Source organism: Pongo pygmaeus, chromosome 2, assembly GCF_028885625.2.
Source record: "Pongo pygmaeus isolate AG05252 chromosome 2, NHGRI_mPonPyg2-v2.0_pri, whole genome shotgun sequence".
NCBI classification, from domain to species: Eukaryota; Metazoa; Chordata; class Mammalia; order Primates; family Hominidae; genus Pongo; species Pongo pygmaeus.
In genome coordinates this window covers 105,551,648-105,575,674 of record NC_085930.1, presented here as the reverse complement: position 1 = coordinate 105,575,674, position 24,027 = coordinate 105,551,648, and the positions used below count along the sequence as shown (strand labels likewise).

At 45.0% G+C, this 24,027-nt stretch overlaps 1 protein-coding gene and 1 long non-coding RNA gene across 31 annotated transcripts in view; one reads left to right on the top strand and one right to left on the bottom strand.

Annotated features, from left to right (window-relative positions):
* Nucleotides 1–19,955, bottom strand: part of MAP4 (microtubule associated protein 4) — a 228,660-nt gene extending 208,705 nt beyond the window's left edge. For 28 of the 30 annotated variants that reach the window (XM_054481811.2, XM_054481830.2, XM_063661201.1 and 25 more), the window contains exon 1: nucleotides 19,741–19,922. The gene's annotated coding sequence lies outside the window, so the exon portion shown is untranslated. Of the gene's footprint in view, nucleotides 1–19,740 lie in introns of all 30 variants that reach the window. The other 2 variants (XM_054481863.2, XM_054481858.2) reach the window with 2 other exon arrangements.
* Nucleotides 19,956–20,236: 281 nt separating this feature from the next.
* LOC134739096 (uncharacterized) overlaps nucleotides 20,237–24,027 on the top strand; it is a 74,348-nt gene continuing 70,557 nt past the window's right edge. The window contains exon 1 of the long non-coding RNA XR_010125596.1: nucleotides 20,237–20,429. This is a non-coding gene — a long non-coding RNA (uncharacterized LOC134739096). The remainder of the gene's footprint in view (nucleotides 20,430–24,027) is intronic.

The following is a 24,027-nucleotide window of genomic DNA, read 5'->3' as shown; positions in this document are numbered from 1 at the left end:
AGCCAATTTGCCATCTATATAACCCAATGAAACTTACAGGGAATGTAATTTCCATTGAAAACATCAATGCTTCACCAATTCCATATACACAAAAATTATTTTTTTATTTGTATCACTAGACAGTATCTTACTAGCATTCTGAAGGTCACCTATCCCAGTCACAAAGCCTTTAATTCTCACAACCTTGATTTTATAAATAAGGAAACAGACTGATCTGCCCCAGACCTCACAGCTATTATGTGGTACAGATGAAACCTGAACCTTGGTCTTTTGACACTCAGTCCAGTGCTATTACTGCCATACTATAGTTGCCTGTCACTGACAATTGCAAAGTTTGTTAATTTTGGCAAGTCTGCCTTAGACTTTTAGACAACACACTGTTGAAAGGCACCCCACCTCTGACTGATGAAATATGCTGACTGGTTTGCCTCTGAAGCATCTCAGCAAGTCTCAGCTATACTGAGCACACCAAAGTTATTCAGAATAACTTTCAAACATTTTTTTGTCCCTATTGTTGTTATCTTACTTTAGCTTGATAAAGAACAACTGTCTGGGTAGCCACTGACACTCTTAAAATATACCCAGCCCAAGAGAAACTTGCTAAAATGGAACATACTAAATTGGTTGGGTACTAAAGCCACTGGCTATATCAGAGAACCTCATTATCGGTGACCCAAACTTACCTTTAATTATCAGATATATGACCATGCAATACTGATGTTATTGTTTTAAGAAAATCAGATGTGATTAAAAGTGTGAGATTATCCCTTTTTTTAACCTATTAAACTAGCAATATTATTGAAAAAAAATTTTTTTTTCTGAGACAGGGTCTCACTCCATTACCCAGGCTAGAATGTAGTGGCATGATCATAGCTCACTGTAACCTCAAACTCCTGGGCTCAAGTAAGCCTCCTGCCTTAGCCTGCTGAGTAGCTGGGAACACAGACACCACCATGGCCAGATAATTTCTTTAAACTTTTTTTGTTTTTTTCAGAGATGGGGTCTTGCTATGTTGGCCAGGATAGTCTCTTTTTTCTTTTTTTTTCTCCCTCCTCAGGTGCTACTTAACCAGGCGTGTTTTGAACTCCTGGCCTCAAGTGATCCTCCCACCTCAGCCTCCCAAAGTGCTAGGATTACAAGTGTGAGCCACCATGCCCAACCACGTTTCTTTTTATCCTTCTTCTTCTTCACAGAGACCTCTTCTTCTACCACTACTACTTTTTCTTCTTCCCCATCTTCTTCAATTTTAATTTTACTCTTGGCCTTTTTTGCTTTCTTTTCAGTAATTTCATCTTCTTTACCTGTTCTATTTGAGTTTTTTTTTTTTTTAATTTTTTACTTTTTGTACAAATGGGGTCTCACTATGTTGCTCAGGCTGGTCTTGAACTCCTGGCCTCAAGCAATCCTCCCATCCTTGGTATCCGAAGTGCTGGGATTCCAGGTGTAAACCACTGCACCTGGCCCTATTTTGTGTTCTTGTAGAACAGGTTGGAAGTGTGGACCCACCAATCCATTCTTTTAAAAAAACATTTTAATATTTTCTTATTAAAAGGGAACTCTGAGCCAGGTGTGGTGGCTCACACCTGTAATCCCAGCACTTTGGGAGGCAGAGGCAGAAGGATCCCTTGAGGCCAGGAGTTAAGAGACCAGCCTGGGCAACATAGTGAGATCTCGTCTCTACAGGAAAAAAAAAAAAAAAAAAAGCAAAAACTTAGCCAGGTCCATATGGTGGTGAGCACCTGTAGTCCTATCAACTTGGTAGGCTAAGGCAGGAGGATCACTGGAGCCTGGGAGGTTGAGGCTACAGGGAGCAGTGATCACACCACTGCACTCCAGCCTGGGTGACAGAGTGAGACCTTGTCTCAAAAAAATAAATAAAATGAAGTAAAAGGGAACTACCCCGTTTTGAAGTACAGTGTGCTTTTAAAAAGCATTTCTCCATGTCTGGTAATAAAAGGCAGACAAAAATATAACAAACAAATGGGTCAGATACTGCCCTTTAACTGCAAATGGTTTGTTACTCCCATGTCTCTGTAACTTAGTGAATAAGAGGGAAAGGAAAATAAGTAAGCTTGAGTTTACTCAAGAAGAAATCTGAGGGCCAAGCACGGTGGCTCACAGCTGTAATCCCAGAACTTTGGGAGGCCAAGATGGGCAGATCGCTTGAGCTCAGGAGTTCGAGACCAGCCTGGGCAACATGGTGAAACCCTGTGTCTACAAAAAAAACACCAAAAAAAATCAGCCAGGTGTGGTGGCACACGCCTGTAGTCCCAGATACCCATAAGGCTGAAGTTGGGAGGATCACCTGAAACCAGAAGGTCAAGGCTGCAACGAGCCATGATGCCAAACCACACTCCAGAGCCTGGGCAATGGACTGAGACCCCCGTCTCAAGAAAAAAAGAAAAGAAAAAGAAAAAATCTGAACACAGAATTAACAATGAACATAGCCAATCATTGTGATAAATACTTTTAAATTCATGAAAAAAGTATCCGGGTGCGGTCACTCACACCTGTAACTCCAGCACTTTGGGAGGCCAAGGCAGGTAGATCACTAGAGGTCAGGAGCTCGAGACTGGCTGGGCTAATGTGGTGAAACCCCATTAGCAGTGTGCGGTGGTGCGTGCCTGCAGTCCCAGATACTCGGGAGGCTAAAGCAGGAGAATTGCTTGAACCCAGGAGGCAGAGGTTGCAGCGAGCCAAGATCGCACCACTTCACTACAGGCAACAGAGTTAGACTTGGTCTCAAAAAAATAAAAAATAAAAATAAATAAATTAATCAGGCCAGGCTCAGTGGCTCACGTCTGTAACCCTAGCATTTTGGGAGGCCCAGGCAGGTGGATCGCTTGAGGTCAGGAGTTCGAGACCAGCCTAGCTACTAAAAATATAAAAATTAGCCAGGCATGGTGGCATGCGCCTATAATCCCAGCTACTCGGGAGGCTGATGCAGGAGAATCACTTGAACCCAGGAAGCGGAGGTTGCAGTGAGCCAAGATTCTGCCACTTCACTCCAGCCTGGGCAAAAGAGTGAAACTCCATCTCAAAAATACTACTACTACTAATAATAAATTTGGCCGGGCATGCTGGCTCATGCCTGTAATCCCAGCACTTTGGGAGGCCAAGGTGGACAGATCGCTTGAGGTCAGGCACTCAAGACCAGCCTGGCCAACATGGCAAAACTGCGTCTCTACAAAAATTAGCTGGGTGTGGCAGCGTGTGCCTCTAGTCCCAGCTACTTGGGAGGGTGAGACACGAGAATCACTTGAACCCAGGAAGCAGAGGCTGCAGTGAGCCAAGATCGCGCCACTGCACTCCAGCCTGGGCAACAGAGTGAGACTCTGTCCCAAAAAAATAAATAAATTATAAATTCATGAAAAAACTATTTTTTTAATGAGGCCAGAACACATTTCCCTAGGGAAATAATATATAAAATCAAATTAATGTTCCTATTCTTAAACACCTAACTTTATGATCCTTAGTATTCTGAGTTCCAGAAACAAAGGATAATTAGGCACAAGAGGCACAGAAAAGCAGAGACAAACGTGAGAATTGCCTTTTCTGGACCTCAGGAAGCATTTTATAATAGGTAAAAATAGTTTTACAATATCCCACTTCCCTTCTGTGCCATTTTCCAAGTCATTAGTGGCATTATGCTCTGCTAAGTCCCACTACTATAGCACCTGACTGCAGCATCAATTGAACATACACTTGCCAGTAGAGAAAGAGAAACAAGAAATGAAGTATGGTCTCTGACTTCAAGGGACTCTCAGGCCAGTGGCAAGATATATTTAATTTTAGGCCAAGTGCAGTGGCTCACGCCTGTAATCCCAGCACTTTGGGAGGCTGAGGCTGGTGGATCACTTGAGGTCAGGAGTTGGAGACGAGCCTGGCCAACATGGTGAAACCCTGTCTACTAAAAATACTAAAATTAGCTGGGCATGGTGGCACATGCCTGTAATCCCACCTACTCAGGAGGCTGAGGCAGGAGAATCACTTGAACCTGGGAAGCAGAGGTTGCAGTGAGCAGAGATTGTGCCACTGCACTCCAGCCTGGGCGACAGAGAGACTCCATCTCAAAAAATAATAATAATTTTAAAACAATATGGAAATCCAAAGGAATACACACATACACACACACACACACACAATTAGCATTAGTAAACAAGTTCAGCCAGGCGCGGTGGCTCACGCCTGTAATCCCAGCACTTTGGGAAGCTGAGGGGGCGGGATCACCTGAGGTCGGGAGTTTGAGACCAGCCTGACCAAGATGGAGAAACCCCGGCTCTATTAAAAATACAAAATTAGCCAAGCATGGTGGCACATGCCTGTAATCACAGCTACTTGGGAGGCTGAGGCATGAGAACTGCTTGAACCCAGGAGGCGGAGGTTGCGGAGAGCCGAGATTGTGCCATTGCACTCCAGTCTGGGCAATAAGAGTGAAACTCCATCTCAAAAAAAAAAAAGAAGAAAAAAAAGTTCAGCAAGGCCACAGAATACCAGATCTATAAAAATCTTATATTTCTCTATACCAGCAATCAACAACACAAAATGAAATAAGAAAATAATTCCATTTTCAATAGCATCAAAAGGAATAAAATACTCAGGAATAAATTTAAAGTAAAAGACTTGTACACTAAAAACTACAAAATAGCTGGAGAGGATGTGGAGAAACAGCAACACTTTTACACTGTTGGTGGGACTGTAAACTAGTTCAACCATTGTGGAAGACAGTGTGGCGATTCCTCAAGGATCTAGAACTAGAAATACCATTTGATCCAGCCATCCCATTACTGGGCATATACCCAAAGGATTATAAAGCCATAAAAAAGGATGAGTTCATGTCCTTTGTAGGGACATGGATGAAGCTGGAAACCATCATTCTGAGCAAACTATTGCAAGGACAGAAAACCAAACACCGCATGTTCTCACTCGTAGGTGGGAATTGAACAATGAGAACATCTGGACACAGGGTGGGGAATGTCACACACCAGGGCCTACCATGGGGTGGGGGGAGCGGGGGAGGGATAGCATTAGGAGATATACCTAATGTAAATGATGAGTTAATGGGTGCAGCACACCAACATGGCACATGTATATATATGTAACAAACCTGCACATTGTGCCCATGTACCCTAGAACTTGTAAGTATAATAATAAAAGAAAAGAAAAAACAAACTACAAAATACATTTTATATATATACACACTTTTTTTTTTTTGAGACAGAGGCTTACTCTGTTGCCCAAGCTGGACTGCAATGGCAGGATCACAGATCGACGTCCTGGGCTGAAGGGATCCTCCCACCTTATCCTCACCCTGATAAGTAGCTAGGATTACAGGGGCAAGCCACCACACCCAGCTAAGAGAGTGTGTGTGTGTGTGTGTGTGTGTGTGTGTGTGTGTGTGTGTGTGTAGATAGGGTCTTGATATGTCGGGCAGTGTGTGTGTGTGTGTGTGTGTGTGTGTGTCTTGATATGTCGGGCAGTGTGTGTGTGTGTGTGTGTGTGTGTGTGTGTGTGTGTGTGTGTGTGTACAGATAGGGTCTCGATATGTCGGCCAGACTGGTGTGTGTGTGTGTGTCTTGATATGTCGGGCAGTGTGTGTGTGTGTGTGTGTGTGTGTGTGTGTGTGTGTGTACAGATAGGGTCGGGCAGTGTGTGTGTGTGTGTGTGTGTGTGTGTGTGTGTGTGTGTGTGTGTGTGTGTGTGTGTGTGTGTACAGACAGGGTCTCAATATGTCGGCCAGAATGGTCTCAAACTCCTGGGCTCAAGCAATCTTCTCACCTCAGCCTCCCAAAGTGCTGGGATTACAGGTGTGAGCCACCACCACACTCAGCCTACAAAATATTCTTGAAAGAAATTAAAGACATAAACAAATGGAAAGGCATCCCACGTTCATGAAGTGGAAGATCTGACATTGTTAAGATGGCAGCACTCTCTAAATTGATCTACAGATTTAAGGCATTCCCTATCAAAATTCCAACTGCCTTTTCTGCAAAAGTTGCCAAGTTGATCCTAAAGCTCAAATGGAAATGCCAAGGATCCAGAATAGCCAAAACAATCTTCAAAAGAACAAAATTAGAAAACTCACACTTCCTAATTTCAAAACATATTACAAAAGTCCATTAATCAAGACAGCATATTTATGCAGATAGTAGCAGATAGTAGTACCACAGGGTGAAAATACAAGAAAGCAAGTATGGTGGTACTGGCATAGACGTACACCAATGGAATAGAATTGAAAGTCCAGGCCGGGCACGGTGGCTCACACCTGTAATCCTAGAACTTTGGGAGGCCGAGTCAGGCGGATCACTTGACGTCAGGAGTTCGAGACCCGTCTGACCAAAATGGTGAAACCCCGTCTCTAGTAAAAATATAAAAATTAGCTGGGTGTGGTGGCGCATGCCTGTAATCCCAGCTACTCAGGAGGCGGAGGCAGGAGAATTGCTTGAACCTGGAAGGCAGAGGTTGCAGTGAGCTGAGATCACGCCACTGCACTCCAGCCTGGGCAACGGAGCAAGACTCTGTCTCAAAAAAAAAGAAAGTCCAGAAATAAGCCCACACCTCTATGGTCAATTGACTCGAAACATGGATGCTAAGATGATACACAATTCAATGGAAAAAGAAAAGTCTTTTCAACAACTGGTTCAAGGACAACTAGATATCCATACACCAAAAAAAACAAATGAAAAAGATTTTGGGCCGGGGGCGGTGGTTCACGCCTGTAATCCCAGCACTTTGGGACGCTAAAGCAGGTGAATCACCTGAGGTCAGGAGTTCGAGACCAGCCTGGCCAACATGGTGAAATCCCAGTCTCTACTAAAAATACAAAAATTAGCTGGGTGTGGTGGCAGGCACCTGTAATCCCAGCTACTCGGGAGGCTGAGGCAGGAGAATTGCTTGAACCCAGGAGGTGGAGGCTGTAGTGAGCCGAGATCATGTCATTGCACTTCAGCCTGGGCGACAGAGTGAAACTCCATCTCAAAAAAAAAAAAAAAAAAAAAAAAGAAAAAGATTTTGGACTCCTATCTTACACATCATGTATAAAAATTAATTTGAAATTGATTAAAAAAACTAAATATAACAGATAAACTATAAAATTATTTAAAGAAACATAAATTACATCTATAATCCCAGCATTTTGGGAGGCAAGGAAAGTGGATCACTTGAGCCCAGGAGTTCGAGATCAACCTGGACAACATAGTAAGACCACATCTCGGCTGGGCGCAGTGGCTCACGCCTGTAATCCTAGCACTTTGGGAGCCCGAGGTGGGCAGATCATGAGGTCAGGAGATCAAGACCATTCTGGCTAACATGGTGAAACTTCATCTCTACTAAAAATACAAAAAAAAAATTAGCCAGGCATGGTGGCAGGCACCTGTAGTCCCAGCTACTTGGGAGGCTGAGGCAGGAGAATGGCATGAACCCGGGAGGCGGAGCTTACAGTGAGCAGAGATCGCGCCACTGCACTCCAGCCTGGGCGACAGAGCGAGTCTCCGTCTTAAAAAAAAAAAAAAAAAAAAAAAAAAGGTTACCAAAATTAGCCAAGCATCATGGTGCACACCTGTAGTCCTACCTACTCAGGAGGCTGAGGTGGGAGGATAGCTTGAGCCTGAGAGGTGGAGGCTGCAGTGAGCAGAGATCATGCCACCGCACTCCAGCCTGGACAAAAGAGAGAGACCCTGTCTCGGAAAGAAGAAAGAATGAACAAATGAATGAAAGAACAAACGAATGAAAAAAACAAAAGCAAGAGAAATCTTTATCACCTTAAATTAGGCAACCATTTCTTAGATGTGACACCTATAGCACAAGCAACCAAGAAAAAACTAGATGAACTGGACTTCATCAAAATTTAAAACTTTTGTGTTTCAAAAGATACTATCAGTCAGGCATGGCGGCTCACACCTGTAATCCCAGCACTTTGGGAGTCCAAGCAAGAGGATTGCTTCAGCCCAGGAGTTCACTGGGCAATATAATGAGACCCCATCTCTAATTAAAATTGTTTTTTTAATTATCCAGGTGTGGTGGCACACACCTACAATGCCAGCTATCCAGGAGGCTGAGGTGGAAGAATCACCTGAGCCCTGGAGGTCAAGGCTGCAGTGAATCATGATCGTACCACTGCACTCCAGCCTGAGTGACAGAGCAAGATTTTGTCTCAAAAAAGAAAAGAAAGCCGGGCATAGTGGCTCACACCTGTAATCCCAGCACTTTGGGAGGCCGAGGTGGGCAGATCACCTGAGGTTGGGAGTTCGAGACCAGCCTGACCAACATGGAGAAACCCCATCTCTACTGAAAATACAAAATTAGCCAGACGTGGTGGCGCATGCCTGTAATCCCAGCTACTCAGGAGGATGAGGCAGGAGAATCGAATCACATGAACCTGGGAGGCGGAGGCTGCCGTGAGCTGAGATCGTGCCATTGCACTCCAGCCTGGGCAACAAGAACGAAACTCAGTCTCAAAAAAAAAAAAAAGAAAGAAAGAAAGAAAGAAAAGAAAAAAATAATTTTCTGGTTTTAATTTTTTTTTTTTAATAGAGACAGGGTCTCACCATATCGCCTGCCCCAGGCTGGTCTTGAATTGCTGGGCTCAAGCAGTCCACCCTCCTTAGCCTCCCAAAATGCTAGGATTACAGGCGTGAGCCACCACGCCTGGCAATAAATTATTTTTTAAAAGGTTAAACATAATTAACATATAACCAAGCAATTCTCCTTCTAGGTATTTACACAAAAATAAATGTCCATATAAAAACATATCTGAATCTTCACAGAGCATTATTCATAATAGCTAAAAAAAATGCAACTCAAATGTTCATCAATGGATGACTGCATAAACAAAATGCATTATATCCCATGCAATGTAATATTATTCAGCCATAAAAATGAATGAAATGATACATGCTGCAACATGGATGAACCTAAAAGCATTATGCTAAATGAAAGAAGCCAAACACAGAAAGGCCATTTATTGTATGATTCCATTTATATGGAATGTCCAGAATAGAGACAGGAAGATGATTAGTGGTTGCCAGAGGCTGGGTGAATGAAGGGAATGGAAGAGACTGCTAATGGGTATGAGGTTTCTTTTGGGGGTAATGAAAATGTTCTGGACTTAGATAATGGTGGTAGTTGCACAACATTGTGAATACACCAAAAACCACTGAATTCTATGATTTTGTTTTGTTTTGACAGGGTCTCACTCTGTGGCCCAGGCTAGAGTGCACGATCATGGCTCACTGCAATTTCAAATTCCTTGGCTCAAGTGAATGATCCTCCCACCTCAGCCTCCCAAGAGTCTGGGACTACAGGTGTGCACCACCATGCCTGGCTAATTTTTTTTTTTTTTTTTTTTGTAGAGACAGGGTTGCCATGCTGGTCTCAAACTCCTGGGCTCAAGCAATCCTCCCACCTCAGCCTCCCAAAGTGCTGGGATTACAGGCATGAGCTACCATGCCTACCCCAAATTGTATGCTTTAAAATGGTGAGTTTTATGATATGTGAATTATGTATCAACTTTTTTAAATGTGAAATGACATATGCCCAAAGATATATATTGAGGAAAACACCAAAGAAGAGCAGGGTAGAAAGGGGCCATGAATGACCTTCTCAAGGTGAAACTTGAGCTGATATGTAGAGAACTAAGCCTGTAAATCTGCCTTATCCCCCACTTTCTCTGCTCCCAATCCTTCCTAAACTCAGAAATCACTTGTCACCCAAAGCAACACACTCACTGCCCAAATTCAAATTATTTCAATAAAAAAAGTTCTTCCCATAAGAAAATGACTGAGAGCTCTCCAGAATCCTACCAGTGGATTTCTATTCCTAAAAGAGAAAGTGGGCTAACCCAAGTGAATTATATGCTGAGCATCCCAAATCCAAAAATCTCAAACCTGGGCTGGGTGTAGTGGCTCATGCATGAAATCCCCAGCATGTTAGGAGGCTGAGGTGAAAAGATCACCTGAGCCTAGGAGTTTGAGACCAGCCTGGGCAACATGGTGAAATGCTGTCTCTACAAACAATACAAAAATTAGCTGGGCATGGTGGCACGTGCCTGTAATCCCAGCTACTCAAGAGGCTGAGGCAGGAGGATCAGCTGAGCCCAGAAGTTCAAGGCTGAAGTGAGCTGTGATTATGCCACTAAACTCTGGCAACAGAGTGAGACCCTGTCTCAAAAAACACACAAAAATCCAAAATCTGAAATGCTCCAAAATCTAAAACTTTTTCATGTCAAAGGAAATGCTCACTAGAGAGCATTTTGGAATATCTGTATACTACAGATATTCCAAAATCCAAAAAATCCAAAATACGAACAATTCTGGTCTCATATTTCAAATAATGGATACTCAACCTATATCTGATTAAGAATTTCAAGGCTGGAGCTGGGTGCAGAGGCTCACGTCTGTAATCCCAGCACTTTGGCAGGCCAAGGTGGGCAGATCACTTGAGGTCAGGAGTTCAAGACCAGCCTGGTCAATATGGCAAAACCCCATCTCTACTAAAAACACAAAAATTAGCTGGGGCCTGGTGGTGCGCACCTGTACTCCCAACTACTTGGGAGGCTGAGGCGGGAGGATCGCTTGAACCCAGGAGGCGGAGGTTGCAGTGAGCCGAGATCATACCACTGCATTCCAGCCTGGGCGACACAGCAAGACTCCATCTCAAAAAGAAAAAAAAGGCCGGGCGCGGTGGCTCACACCTGTAATCCCAGCACTTTGGGAGGCCGAGGCGGGCAGATCAAGAGGTCAGGAGATCGAGACCACCCTGGCTAACACAGTGAAACACCCTCTCTACTAAAAATACAAAAAATTACCTGGGCGCGGTGGCAGGCGCTTGTAGTCCCAGCTACTCGAGAGGCTGAGGCAGGAGCATGGCGTGAACCTGGGAGGCGGAGCTTGCAGTAAGCTGAGATAGTGCCACTGCACTCCGGCCTGGGCGAAAGAGTGAGACTCCGTCTCAAAAAAAAAAAAAATCTATAACTAAATTTGTTGTAACTTTGTCTTCTGACAATAATAAAAGGCTTAGAAAGCACATTTCACGAGAGGTAGCTGGGGGAAAAGCCACTAGTGTGGAAAAGAAAAAAGTGGGACAAAATAACTGTCATTAAATAGGTGCAAAGTTGAGATTAGAGCTACAGGGAATAACTGTAGACAGAAAAATTAGGACCACTGAAGAGAAACTGCAGGGAGGCAGATCTACAATCATTATCTGGAAAATCTTTCTAAAATGACAAATCTGCAAACCTGGAACTGGTAGCAACCAGCTGTGAAGTACTTATCTTGGGAAATACCTGCATAGAGAACTGGAGGAATCACCTGTTATGTGAAACATTTGTCTAGATTATCTCTAAATCTCTTCTATGATTCTTTGAGGAGGAAGAAGTCCAGAAAAAGAATTGTTTTTGCTCTCAATACTGCTAAAAGTATTTTTTTAAAAAAAGCTAAATACCAGGAACTTCTTTAATTAAAAGCAACATCCCATCAAGAAGACAAAGGTTGATTTGTTAGTCAAGATAATGAGACTGCTTTCCTTAGGATCAAGTATAGCACTGGGAGTGAGAATAGGTCATTTGGCCAGGCACAGTGGCTCACACCTATAATCCCAGAACTTTGGGAGGCTGAGGTAGGGGGATTGCTTGAGGCCAGGAATTCAAGACCAGCCTGAGCAACATAGCAAGACTCTGTCTCTTAAAAAATAAACAAATAGGCCAGGTGCGGTGGCTCACGCCTGTAATCCCAGCACTTTGGGAGGCTGAGGCAGGCGGAGCACGAGGTCAGGAGATCGAGACCATCCTGGCTAACATGGGGAAACCCTGCCTCTACTAAAAATACAAAAAATTAGCCGGTTGGCCGGGCGAGGTGGCTCACGCCTGTAATCCGAGCACTTTGGGAGGCCGAGGTGGGCGGATCACGAAGTCAGGAGATCGAGACCATCCTGGCTAACATGGTGAAACCCCGTCTCTACTAAAAATACAAAAAATTGGCCGGGCGCGGTGGCGGGCTCCTGTAGTCCCAGCTACTAGGGAGGCTGAGGCAGGAGAATGGCGTGAACCCGGGAGGCAGAGCTTTCAGTGAGCCGAGATCGTGCCATTGCACTCCAGCCTGGGCGACAGAGCGAGACTCCGTCTCAAAAAAAAAAAAAAAAAAAAAAAAAAACATTAGCCGGGAGTGGTAGCAGGCGCCTGTAGTCCCAGCTACTCAGGAGGCTGAGGCAGGAGAATGGTGTGAACCCCGGAGGCACAGCTTGCAGTGAGCCGAGATTGCGCCACTGAACTCCAGCCTGGGAGACAGCGAGACTCCATCTCAAAAATAAATAAATAAATAAATAAATAATAAATCTTCAATTCTAGATACAATCACTCACTTCCTGTTTGGCCAAGGGTAAATGATTTCATCTCTCTACCTGAGCTTAAAAACAGTAATTTAAAATACCAATATTATGGGAGTATAATTTAAATTAGTTAACGACTGCAAAATGCTTTGGAAATTTACTTTATATGACAATTAAGACTATTTTTTACTTCATATATATATTAGAGTTGAAAAAATTAGCAGGTATTATTCATTAAATGAGCCAAATTTCTCACTTTCGGAGAGAGAAACAAGGAAGAGAATGCTAGAATGAACTCTGTGGTGCTGGATCAGCATCAGAGATATCAGTATAAACTCATGTTTATATTTATATACAGACAGATACAGAAGTAACGAAGATATGTGTGGGTCAGTATATATACATATTACTTCCTAACTATCCCCTGAGAGGGCCTAGAAGCAGTGATACCCTAGCAGTAATGAGTGCATCAAGCTCATTTAGAAACCAGATAGTGGCTTCTAAATACTCTTCTCCAACAGAAGGAACCAGGACCCCTGGAGAAATGGCTGATTTTAGGGTTAGGGCAGGTAAAGTATAAGATGAGACTGGGGCATCTTACAGTGCCAGGAAGCACAAAAGTGCTAAAAGACAAAAAAAGGTAGGGAAAGGTATTTCAAAAGAACACGGTGCCAATGTTAAAATGGCCAAAGCTGGAACAACTTGAGCAACAAAATATAGTACTGGATTATAAGCAAAGAAAAAAATATTCATGGGTCCATGTTGACATAAATGATTTAATAAATAAATGGGGGAGGCATAAATCTTCCTTACAAAAGGATTCCAAATCATAAAAGTAGAAAGAATTAGAAAAATAGAAAACCAACAGAATAACATAATCAATGCTGCCGCAGACAAGATTCACTAATGAATGCTAAAATAAGTAGAGGAAATTTTTAAGGAGAAATCAGATCTCTGTATAACCTCACAGTTATCTTCCCCAAAATATTAACTAATTACTTTAGGAATTTTAACATGCCCACAAATTCTTTGATACTCCTCCCTTCAGGGGTTGGAGCTTAATTCCCTTCCCCCGGAATATGGATATGACTTGGTGACTCATTTCTAGGTTCTATCAAGTAAAATTAAAAAGCAGAAAAATAGTCACTTTACAGTGCAGAACATCACTTTAATCAAGTTATCAAAGTTAACAAGGCACAGTGGCTCATGCCTGCAATCCTAGCATTTTCGGAGGATGAGGCGGGTGGACTGCATGAGGCCAGGAGTTCAAGACCAGCCCGGGCAACATGGCAAAACCCCACCTTTACTAAAAATACAAAAATTAGGCGTGGTGGCACGTGCCTGTAGTCCCAGCTACTTGGGAGGCTAAGGCACAAAAATCACTTGAATTGGGTAGTCAGAGGTTGCCGTGAGCCAAGATCATGCTACTGCACTCCAGCCTGGGCAACAGAGCAAGACTTTGTCTCAAAAAAAAAAAAGTTAATCAGTAACAAGTCATGTTGATATCAGGTATTCCCAGATATGATGTGACAAGAAGGGTAAACCATCTCTATGGTATTTTTCCCCAAAATGCATAACCTCAGGCTAATCATGAGAAATCACCAGAAAACCCAAAATGAGAACCATTCTACAAATGCATGACCACTCAACTTTAAAGGTGTCAAGGAAAGATAGGGAAAGAGAGACTAAGAAACTGTCACCTATTGGAAGAAACTAAAGAATCGTGACATCTAAATGCAATGTGGTATCCTGGATTGGATCCTGTAACAGGAAAAGGACATCAGTAGAAAACAGGAAAATCAGAGTAAAGTCTGTAGTTTGGTCAATAATATTCCACTAATGCTAATTTCTTAATTTTGATAAGGGTATCAGGTTATATAAAATGTTAATGCTAAGAGAAATGGAATGAATATAGAATGTATATAGAAAGTCTGTACTACCTTTACAACTCTTCTGTAAATCTAAAATTATTTAAAATGAATTTTAAACTATTTTCCATATAAAAAGAAGTGAGGAAAGTTATAAATAAAAAAATTTTTTTTTTGAGACAGTCTTGCTGTAGCCCAGGCTGGAGTGCAATGGTGCAGTCTCAGCTCACTGCAACCTCTGCCTCCCGGGTTCAAGTGATTCTCCTGCCTCAGCTTCCCGAGTAGCTGGGATTACAGGCGCCCGCCACCACGCCCAGCTAATTTTTGTATTTTTAGTAGAGACGGGGTTTCACCATGTTGGCCAGGCTGGTCTCGAACTCCTGACCTCTTGATCCACCCACCTCAGCCTCCCAAAGTGCTGGGATTACAGTTATGAGCCACCGCACCCAGCATAAATAAATTTTTAAAAGATATTTAAATATATGCAAACTAATAAAATATGTTTACAGTAAGATTAACTTTTTTTTTGAGATGGAGTTCCACTCTTGTCGCCCAGGCTGGAGTGCAGTGGCGTGATCTTGGCTCCCTGCAACCTGTGCCTCCCAGATTCAAGCGATTCTCCTGTCTCAGCCTCGCAAGTAGCTGGGATTATAGGCGCTTGCCACCATGCCAGCTAATTTTTGTATTTTAGTAGAGACAGGGTTTCACCATGTTGGCCAGGCTGGTCTCAAACTCCTGACCCCAAGTGATCCTTCTGCCTCGGCCTCCCAAAGTGCTGGGATTACAGGCACGAGCCATCATGCCCAAGCCAAGAAGATTAACTTTTTTAACTCATAAATAATCACAATAGCCGGTCGCAGTGGGAGTGCCTGTAATCCCAGCTACTCAGGAGGCTGACGCAGGAGAATTGCTTGAACCCGGGAGGTGGAGGTTGCAGTGAGCTGAGATCGCGCCACCGCCACTGTACTCCAGCCTGGGAATACAGTGAGACTCAGTCTCAAAAAAAAAAAAAAAAAAAAAAAATAAGAACAAGAATCACAAAAGTTAGCCAGGTGTGATGGTGCACATACACAGTCTGAACTACTGGGGAGGCTGAGGCAGGAGGATCACTTGAGGCCAGAAGTTCAAGGCTGCAGTGAGCTATGTTCTCCCCCAGCGCTGACAGAACAAGACCCCATCTCTAAAAAAAAAAAAAAAAAGGAAAAAGAATCACAAAAGTAAAAAGTAATTGTGTTGACTTTCAAGCTTAAAATGTTAATGACATCCAAAATAGTTCACCATAAGGTCTGCATTGAAAGACTGGCCTAGGAGCTCTAAAACGGTAGATGAGTATGATGAATATGATCCCGTATATGTATCAGTGTGCTTTATTACCCCCTTTTTTTTTTTGCAGGGGTGGGCAGGTCTGGCTCTTTCAGCAAGCCTGAAGTGCAGTGGCACAATCATATCACTGGAGGCTTGAACTCCTGGGCTCCAGTGATCCTCCCACCCCAGCCTCCAGAGTAGCTGGGACTATAGACACATGCCACTACACCTAGCTAAGTTTGTTGTTGTTGTTTTTGTTGTTTTGCTGTACACTAAAATTATCTGGGGACTAAGTTGTTTTTGCTTTTTTTTTAATGGAGACAGGGTATCACTATGTTATTCAGGCTAGTATCAAACTTCTGGCCTCAAGCAATCCTCCGCCTCAGGCTCCCAAAGTGCTGGAATTACAGACATGAGCCACACAGCCCTTTGATCCCCCTTCTTAACCTTAATTGTTCTCAACCCACTCACTCCTAGCAAAAAGTCTACAATAACCTGGTTCTAAAAGTGCTGTTTAGAAAGACAAAGTGAAATCAGTGATACTTACTTGGTTTCCTTTTCAAATTGACTATATACATGAACTGCCAAGATGCCTTCCACTGGGTCAAAATGTTCCTCTCAGATTTTCTCACATCTTAAGGAAATCTAAAAGCTACATAGCAACTACTCACGCTTAATCTTTAAAAAAAAAAAAAAAAAAAAAGCAAAGTGATTCCAAAAATTTTAACTATCAAGAGCAAAAGTTTACAGAGCCAAAGCATTGATCACCAAATTCAGAAACAACATTAGGAAAGAACAAGACACTATGAGATCAGGAAGAACCTACTCTCTGACTAAAGCTAAGCCACCTATATATAAGAAAATCCAGGTGCTTCCTTCACTGTCAGCAAACAATGGAAAATGACTTTTTAATAGGTAATATAAATGTATTTGTAAATTTGAAAATTTTAACAAAGGGATGCTGGAATGACAAATATTTGAAGAGACTACTTAAAAAACAAGTGAGACAGAGTAGGAAAATGTGTTAAGACATCCTCCAGCACTGTATGTGTGTTTTTACATTGGGGAAAGGGAGACTCACTAGACTTTTGTTCCTTGATTAAAATACCCGTAAGGCCAGGTATGATGGCTCATGCCTGTAATCCCAACACTCTGGGAGGCCGAGGCAGGTGGATCATCTGAGGTCAGGAGTTCAAGACCAGCCTGGCCAACATGGTGAAACCCCATCTTTACTAAAAATTCAAAAATTAGCCAGGCTCGGTGGCTCACGCCTGTAATCCCAGGACTTTGGGAGGCCGAGGCAGGCGGAACACGAGGTCAGGAGATAGAGACCACCCTAACACAGTCAAACCCTGTCTCTACTAAAAATACAAAAAATTAGCCATGCATGGTGGCACGTGCCTGTAGCTCCAGCTACTAGGAAGGCTGAGGCAGGAGAATCGCTTGAACCCAGGAGGCGGAGGATGCATTGAGCCGAGATTGCGCCACTGCACTCCAGCCTGGGCGACAGAGTAAGACTCCATCTCAAAAATATATATATATATGTGTGTATATATATGTATGTGTATATATACGTATGTGTATATATATGTGTATATATGTATATGTGTATGTATGTATATATGTGTGTGTGTGCGTATATATATATATACGCACACACATACACACACACAAATTAGCCAGGCGTGGTGGTGGGTGCCTATAATCCCGGCTATTCAGGAAGCTGAGGCAGGAGAATCGCTTGAACCCGGGAGGCAGAGGTTGCAGTGAGCCAAGATCACGCCACTGCACTCCAGCCTGGATGACACAGTGAGACTCCATCTCAAAAAATAAAATGGAATAAAATAAAAATAAACGGCCGGGCATGGTGGCTTGCACCTGTAATCCCAGCACTTTGGGAGACCAAAGCAGGCGGATCACTTGAGGTCAGGAGTTTGAGACCAGTCTGGCCAACATGGCGAAACCCTGTCTCTACTAAAAATACAAAAATCAGCCGGGTGTGGTGGCACATGCCTGTAATCCCAGCTACTCTGGAGGCTGTGGCAGGAGAACTGCTTGAACTCGGGAGGTGGAGGCCGCAGTGAGTCGAGATCCTGCCACTGTCCAGCCTGGGCGACAGAGCAAGACCCTGTCTCAAAAATAAATAAATAAATAAAATTTAAATTTAAAAAATACCCACTAAGAATATCTAGTGCCTTTCCAATTCCACAATCAACTACCTTTTTATTACTGATTAGGCAGCCCAGAGCAATGGAGGTGTCCTGGTCAGTGGATAATTAAATCCAATTGTGCACATGGCACTTAATACTTCCAACACGCATTAACTGGTATCTGGTTTATCAGCCTCTGGTGAGTTTGTTTACTTTGCATGAATAAATTCTGCAGCACTTGAATCATCCCAATGTAAACCAAAATTCTGAAGTTTCTGAACTACTATGTGGGGGTTGGAGAGACCTTGGTTTGGTTGGATACCATTTTTGCCACTTAACTATCTGTGTGACCTCTTCTTTCCATCAGTCTCAATTTCCTCATCTGTTAATAAACATAGCTAGTGCCTGGGAGATGGCAAGTGCTCAAAAAGTGACAGCTTTATTATTTTGAAGCTAAATTTGAAAGGAAGTGTGTAACTGAGGTGAAAACATTTCATTTGAAAAGTAGTAGTACAGATCAGCAAACTACGTTAATTTAAAAGACACAGCCTGAAGAGAGATATCCCAATCTTTGGAGCTGAGAAAAGCAAAGTTTAAAAGTTGCAAGTAAAGTACACACTGCACAGTACAGATGGGAGTCTCCTGCTTAGCAACTTTAATGTTGTCTACCAAACACCCAGCTTGTAATAGAGCATGACAACTGTTCACTCTAAATCCATGTGCTCAGCTTGGATTCAGGATTGATTTATAAAAATAGCTGCTGGTGGTGCTCTTTGAATCTCTCTGCGCTGATGACTGGGCAGTGTTACCCTAAAGGCCTAGAGCAGCTGTATTCCCTCACCACACCCATTTCTCTGTCTACCCAGCCAAGCTGACGGCACCCTTCCCCCGCCCCCCATCTCTACAGCATACTATTCTCCCTCCTCCTGGGCTGAGTGAGCAAATTACAAGCACAAATATCCCCTGATGCAATGCCACAACCATCCCTGGGAAAGAGCAGAGGCAGTTGCCAAAAGCACAGCAGCAGGGAAATGGGCGGGAGACGCGCGCGCACACACACACGAACGCGCGCGCGCAAACACACACACACACACACACACACACTGCAAGAAACACTGCAATGCTATGCCACCAGGGAGAGAGAATCGAGAGGCCCTGCGGAGCAATACTGTAACAGGACCAGAGAAGGCAAAGGAGAAAAGGGGGTTTCCAGTAGAAAGCTGGGTAACACTAACCTTCCCGAGGAACACGTATTTCATCCGAGTTTGTGTCCTAAAGCACAAACCTAAAGGTAATCAATCACTGCCTCTTCCCCAAAGCAGCAAATGCATTTAATTTACCCGTTCCTGGAAGTGAGCAAAACTCTCACAACTCCTCCACAGGGCAATTTCACCAAAGGGATCTAACCCACAACGGCAGAGAACTTGTTCCATGTGCTAAATCACAATCTCTGTTCTGGGTAATGTTTCCAACTGCCCCTCCTAGTCCCTGTACCCTCCCCACCCCCACCCTAATGCGACCCCTTCGCACTCCCACTGCCAGACACACGCTTTAGTCCCCACACAGTGCCGGGGCCTTTGCAAGGGGGAAGAGCCCCGCCTAGGGCCCGGTTCTCCAGACCACCCCTCAGCCCCACCCATAACCCCTGGCTGGACATACTAAGGCTCACCTCAGCCTCACATCAACTGACCCCTATAAAGCTTCAGAAAACGACCCCTGAGTTCTCCTACACCTCCGAACCCCACCCAGGGCCCCAGACTGCGGCCGACCCTCGCTCCGTGGCTCAGCCCCATCCAGAGCCCAAGGCATGTCGCTCGGCCCCACCGCCCCGACCCTCAAAGCTGGACCTCTCAGCCCCCTCACTCCAAGGACCCCCCTAGATCGCACCTCAAAGACTCCGAAGGTCAAGGCCGCCAGCCCCCCGCCTGGCCCCCTCCCTCGGACGCCCCCGCGTCTCGCAGGCCGGCGGCCACCGCCCTTCCACGCCTCGGGCGGGCCCCGTGGGGTACCCGGCTGCCGCAGGACAAGGTTCGGGCAGTCCCGGGACAGTAAGGAGGCCGCCCCTCCAATCGGACCCCGCCTGCGGCTGCACCTACCCGCCGCCGCCGAGACGGAGCCGGAGCAGAAGGGAGCCAGGAGAGCGCCGGGAAAAACCGTGAGGAGCTGGGAGACGTCGGGAGGAGCCGGGAGCCAGCGAGCTAGCCGGAGGGGCGGGACGCAGGGAGGCGGCCGCTTCCTCGTCGCCTCTTGAGGGCCAGCCCAAGGGAGGGACGCCGCCACCGCCTACCCAGCGGGCGCCGCCGCTCCGGCCAATAAGCGTGGCGAGGGGGAGGGCGGAGGGCTATGGCGGACCAATGGGTGCTGGCCCTGCCCACGACCTCTCTGCAGAGCTGCGCGAGCCGCGGGCGGTTGGGGCGAGGGGCGCCTAGGGGCTCTAACCTCCCGCCTGCGGCCTGCGAATGCCGAAGCGGACGGCAGGCCGATCACTGCCTCCGCTGTTCTATGATGGCCGTCGCTCTCTCTCAGAGTCTGGGCGCCTGGAGGCGACGAGAGTGCGAGAGTCGGCGCACACGCGGACCGGGCCACCAGCGGGTGGGGCCTGTGGGCTCTGTGATGTAACCTGGGAGGGGCGCGGGGCGGGGCCTAGGTCGCGGGCCAGCCGGGCTCTGCAAGGAACCCTTAGTGGAGCGGGAGGACGCCACAGGTCCTCGGCGGGGCTCCGCTTCCGCGAGCCGCATGTGGCTGGTGAGCTCTGAAACGTGTCTGGCTCAAGTTGAGATGTGCTGTAAGTGTACAATACCCACCAAATTTCCAAGACTTAGTACCGAAAAAAAAAAAAACTCATAATTTTTAAATGGTTACAAGGGATAATTAATTATAACAAAATTGATGACAGTTGGGGTATATTTGGTTAAGTAAGAAATATTGAGGCCGGGCGCGGTGGCGCACGCCTGTAATCCCATCACTCTGGGAGGCCGAGGCGGGTGGATCACTTGAGGTCAGGAGTTCGAGACCACCCTGACCAACAATGGTGAAACCTCGTCTCTACCAAAAATACAAAAATTAGCCGGGCGTGGTGGCAAGTGCCTGTAATCCCAGCTACTTGGGAGCCTGAGGCAGGAGAATTGCTTGAACCCGGGAGGCGGAGGTTGCAGTGACCTGAGATCGCACCACTGCACTCCAGCGTGGGCAACAGAATGACCCTGTCTCAAATAAAAAAAAAATAGGTTTCCTTTTCTGGTGAAATTAACATTACTTCATTCCAAAGCCCCAGATTTTGTGGAATCCTTAACTTACTGTTGTAGGAAAACACACAGGTGGGAGCTTTAAAGTTACTTTGATCATTCTTCCTGCTGCCTGGAGTAGCCAGCATATTCCTGTCCCAGACTTCAGGAATAGAATTGGCTTTGAGCTCCTTTGTAGTTAGATGATTAGGAAAACTCAAAAGTATTGGAATGTTCCATTCCTTCTGTAAACCAAGAAGTATCTGAGACAGGTCTCAATTGATTTAGGAATTTATTTTGCCAAGGTTAAGGACATTCCCGAAAGGAAAAAACACAGAATCACAGAAACAGTCTGTGGTCTCTGCCTTTCTCCAAAGATGAATTTGAGGGATTCAGTATTTAAAGGGGAAAAGTGGGCTGGAGGGAAAATAGGGAGGGAACAAGAGAAAAGGAGCAGGTAGGGGAATAGTCAGTCAATTGTGTATTGTGTCAAGTATGTCTGCTTAGGAATGAAAGGCAGCTTGTGCATGACTCAGCTTTCAACTTAATTTTTTCCTTTTGGAATAGTGAATTGGGGTCCGAAGTGTTTGTTTTTTTTGAGACAGAGTCTTGCTCTGTCACCCGGGGTGGAGTGCAGTGGCACGATCTCGGCTCACTGCAACCTCCGCCTCTCCGGTTCAAGCAGTTCTTCTGCCTCAGCCTCCCGAGTAGCTGGGACTACAGGCGCACGCTTCCACGCCCAGCTAATTTTTTGTATTTTAGTAGAGACGTGTCACCGTGTTGCCCAGGCTGTTCTCGAACTCCTGAACTCAGGCAATCCGCCCGCCTCGGCTTCCCAAAGTGCTGGGATTTACAGACGTGAGCCACCACGCCTGGCCCGAAGTGTTTTTTTTGTTTTTTTTTGTTTTTGAGATGGAGTCTCCCTTTGTCGCCCAGGCTGGAGTGCAGTGGCACGATCTAAGCTCACTGCAACCTCTGCCGCCCAGGTTCGAGCAGTTCTCTGCCTCAGCCTCCCAAGTAGCTGGGATTACAGGCACCTGCCACCACACCTGGCTAATTTTAGTTTTTTTAGTAGAGACAGGGTTTCACCATCTTGGCCAGGCTGGTCTTGAACTCCTGACTTCGTGATTCACCCGCCTCAGCCTCCCGAAGTGCTGGGATTACAGGGATGAGCCACCGTGCCTGGCTGAAGGGTCCGAAATTTCATTAAGATTTATTTTTCCCCAGGGCCAGAAGTAGCTCACAGCTGTAATCCCAGCATTTTGGAGGCCAAGATGGGAGGATCGTTTAAGCCCAGTGGGAGGGTCTTACTCTGTTGCCCAGACTGGAATGCAGTGGTACAGTCATGGCTTACTGCAGCCTCCACCTCCCAGGCTCAAGTGATCCTCCCACGTCAGCCTCCTAAGTAGCTGGGACCTCAGGCTTCTGCCACCACACTCGGCTAATTTTTTAAATTTTTTGTAGAGATGGGGTCTCACTGTGTTGCCCAGGCTGGTCTCGAACTCATTCCCTCAAGCTGTTCTCCTATCTCTGCCTCCCAAAGTGCTGGGATTACAGGTGTGAGCCACCACACCCAGCCTTCTTTAAGACAGTCACCATGTTATGTGTAGAGCTAGAGACCCAGGAGTGATTCTCAGTTATTCCCTTCCTTTTCCCCTCATACCTACCAGATTTTCCTCCTGCCTCAGAAACAGCTCCACTGACACATGCTGTTCTGGTTCAGTCCTTTTTCTTTTTCCTGTATCCTGCCATAGTTTCTTTCAAGCCTTCCCCTTGCTCCTGCTTCAGTCCAAATATCACAACCTTCTGTACCATCCCCTTCCATTCATAATATCCTCCTGCATCCCTTGTATGCCTATTACAACACTCACCATATATGTGATAGTTATTTGTATAAATATGGATCTGCCTGGCCAGGCGAGGTGGCTCACGCCTGTAATCCAGCACTTTGGGAGGCCAAGGCGGGCAGATCATGAGGTCAGGAGATCAAGACCATCCTGGCTAACAAGGTGAAACCCCGTCTCTACTAAAAATTAAAAAAAAAAAGTATATATATATGTATATATATGTGTATATATGTATATATGTGTGTATATATGTATATATGTGTGTATATATGTATATATATGTGTGTGTATATATATATGTATATATATATATGGATCTGCCCTAACAGATTGCATCTCAAAGTACAGGTTCATTCTATTTCCCCACTTCCAGTGGAAAAGAACATTCCCTCCAGTTCCAGGGTGCCCAGGATGAAAAGCACAGAACCACTTATTCTGGACATACTGCCTATGGGATTGCCCTGCTCCACAAGCAGCAGTAATAAAAAAGAAAGAAAAACAAGAAAAGCATAGAACCTCAACATCTCAAAGTTGGAAAGGATCTTAGCAAGCACTCAGTCTCATGTCTAAGGATGTATTCTTGAGACTTTACAAGTTCACAATAAGCCATCTCAGGATTATATTTGAGTTATCCTTTAAAAGCATGCTTTATGTCTATTCATCCAAATTTTGATGAAAATGTAGGCCAGGACACAAACATTGGCAGAATCCAATAGCTTATTTTAGAGGCTTTCCTCCAGTTTTAACCTAAACCCCTTCAATGGCTTTTCATTGCATCAGAATCCTAAACATGTATTTCAAGACCTTGTGCAATGATGCTGCCTCTGTCTTGCCTCATCTGCCTTTTTTCTCACTATGCCCAGTATCATCTGCCTTCCCTGTTTCTTGAACTTTCTCTCGTCAAGGCCCTCCTCATATTGTTTCCTCTGCCTATCCTAATGTATGATTAATATGATTTTCTGCCAGGCATAGTGGCACACGCCTGTAATCCCAGCACTTTGGGAGGCCAAGGTGGGAGGATTGCCTGAGTTCAGAAGTTTGAGACCAGCCTGGGCAACATGGTGAAACCCTGTCTCTACAAAAAATACAAAAAAAAAAAAAATTAGCTGGGATGGTGGTGGGCACCTATAAGTCCCAACTACGTGGGAGGCTGTGGTGGGAGGACCACCTGAGCCTGGGGAGGTTTAGACTACAGTGAGCCATGATCATACCACTTGCACTCCAGCCTGGGTGACAGAGTGAGACCCCATCTCAAAAAAAAAAAAAAAAAAAAAAAGATGTGATTTTCCACATGGAAAATTTGAGAGACTAA